This window comes from Pinus tabuliformis, chromosome 2_1 (genome assembly GCF_031772625.1).
Source record: "Pinus tabuliformis cultivar Carrire ecotype Pingquan chromosome 2_1, CPIR1, whole genome shotgun sequence".
NCBI classification, from domain to species: Eukaryota; Viridiplantae; Streptophyta; class Pinopsida; order Pinales; family Pinaceae; genus Pinus; species Pinus tabuliformis.
The window spans coordinates 701,380,060-701,382,321 of NC_142299.1; the positions used below are offsets into that span (position 1 = coordinate 701,380,060).

The 2,262-nt window shown below is 35.4% G+C and overlaps 1 long non-coding RNA gene across 1 annotated transcript; it reads left to right on the forward strand.

Moving 5' to 3' along the window:
- The first annotated feature begins 1,450 nt into the window (after positions 1–1,450).
- Positions 1,451–1,897, forward strand: LOC149202524 (uncharacterized). Its single transcript, XR_016253534.1, has 2 exons — positions 1,451–1,694; positions 1,763–1,897. It is a non-coding gene; the product is annotated as an uncharacterized LOC149202524 (long non-coding RNA).
- Positions 1,898–2,262: the final 365 nt, after the last annotated feature.

A 2,262-nucleotide genomic window follows, 5' to 3' on the forward strand; every position in this document is an offset into this window, starting at 1 on the left:
ATAGAACAGAAAAAATATTCATCAGCAGGGCCGTCTACTCAAACCAACAATCCGAACAGTGACCAGCAACAATCAATCATAATTTGATTTGATTTCACTTTATGTTATTTTATTTTCTAAGAAAAGTGAGGTGTATTTTACCCTCCAATGTAATATTTTAAAATGACTTTTTACTTTGGGAAATTAGAAAGTAGTTAAGTAGCTCAACAGTTTTGGTAGTTACCAACTGTCTCATGATGTATAAAAAGAGGGAAAATTAAAGAAAAAGGTCCGAGTCTTGGGAATTTGAAGACCACAATTTTGTACTTGATGAACTGATGAATAATGAAAGAATCAGGAGTTTTCCATACGGTACTAAGTATGATCTGTAATCTCTATGTTATGTGTCATTTTATCTCTTTCTCTCTTTGAATATGGTAATGACGCTACTGGTCTTTGTTTACTTCTGTGAATAAAGTTAAATTTCCTTAAAATAGCACTCCCATGTTTAGAGCTCCTTCTCTGTATTTCCTCTAAGTTAATGATAATAGTTTATGTTAAATACAGAATATTGTCTCTAATCTTCCTAAATACTATTCACACAGCATTTGTATTCAGCATCAAATGGCATCTTGAAATTTTCATGTCACCTATATGTCAAGGGTTTTAAAAATAACGCTTTTCATACTCCACAAGGTAAAGACACTTTATACTAATGAGTGACATGCATAATCGAACTTTAATGTCTTAGGCACAATTTCTCCACAGCCAAGAAATTGGTTTCCTAAGGGACAAAAGTACCCATACCTCGGGATTGGTCTCTTGGAAGGTTGATGCTCCTGTCCCTGCCACTGTTTGGTGTGGTATGGTTCCCATTCTTCTCATAATAGCTGCTTCTATCCCTGTCTGTGCACATCACACAAATGTTGTTAATAATTATTTTCCAGAGACCTCATTTTTGTAACCTGAGCGCTCTAATACCACATGTCACATATCCATATAAAGATTTTTTTTATATTCATTTAAAACTATATGATAAATACTGTTATTAGCATACGATATAACTATATGACAAATTCTGACTTTAATTATACAACATAAATATAGAACAGAAATTTCATTATTCGAATTTCGTTCTTGGCAAAAACAAAGGTAAATAACCATGCCATTACCACAATAGTTAATTACTTATGGTGATATTAGATATTTATTTAAGTCTTGCAAATTCATTGAATAAACCCTAAGTGAATTTCGGTTGTATGATTTTATTTTTCTTAATTGTATTAATTTCACATGTCAGCTGGTATAGTTGTTTAACCACTTCTTTTATTTTCGGGCGGCTGACTACCCTAGTTTCTCAGAATTACCATCTCTGGAGTCTTCTGCATGGTTTCCAGCTGTCTCTACTTCGCATGGATACCTGTGTTGTTTCAACGGTTCTACTTTGCTCTTCCAATCAAACGGTGGAAATGCCCTCTCACAGATCTAAGCTCTAGTTAGGTGAGGGGACTCAGCCCTTGTTGCATTTGCTGACTGATGGCTCATTATCTGGTTCTCGGTAATGATCTCCATCCAGTAAGCGGTTCTCTTGTTAACTTTCTTCAGCCAAAAGTGAGCATAGTCCTGCCTTAGAATCCTACCATCATAACCAAGGGTTTCATTTTGTTTGCAACCTTCCGATCATGGCTACACTTTCTTCTGGCTACAGTTCAGAGGTGAATTCTCTTTGTTTCTTTCGCTCCAGTTTGTGCACTTACTGAACTTATTTGTTGGTTCTTGTTAGGCATTGGATGCTTGAGTGCTGGAGGGTTTCATGGCATAGCTCCCTCTGCCGGAATCTCTAAACTTCATGCCATTCCTTACCGGGTATGCACGAGAGTCTTCAGCTAGGCAGAAAGGGTTTCAGTTTTCTTTTAGAGTGGCATTTTGGACTCTAGAACTGTAATTCTTGTATACTATTATTGTAAGGCTTAGATTTTGTATTTGGTTGAGGGTTTCGGCTACAAGCCTCTGTTTTGTTTTTAAATTGTTCGACTGTAACAGATTTGCCTTGTTTTTCATAAAGGCTACTAAATGTTTAGGTTGTTTTGTCGCTTAAGGGGTATAACAAACCTCGAATGAACTTAGTCTCTTTCATTTGCAATTTTGGTGTTTTAATACAGAGGATTTCGTCTCTATGCTTGTTATTTCTTTCTTAGAAATTGTAGTAATGGTTTTTGATTTTCCACAATTGTTTTTTTAAACATGATATCTGTAACTCTTAAAGAATTTTGTTAGACGAGG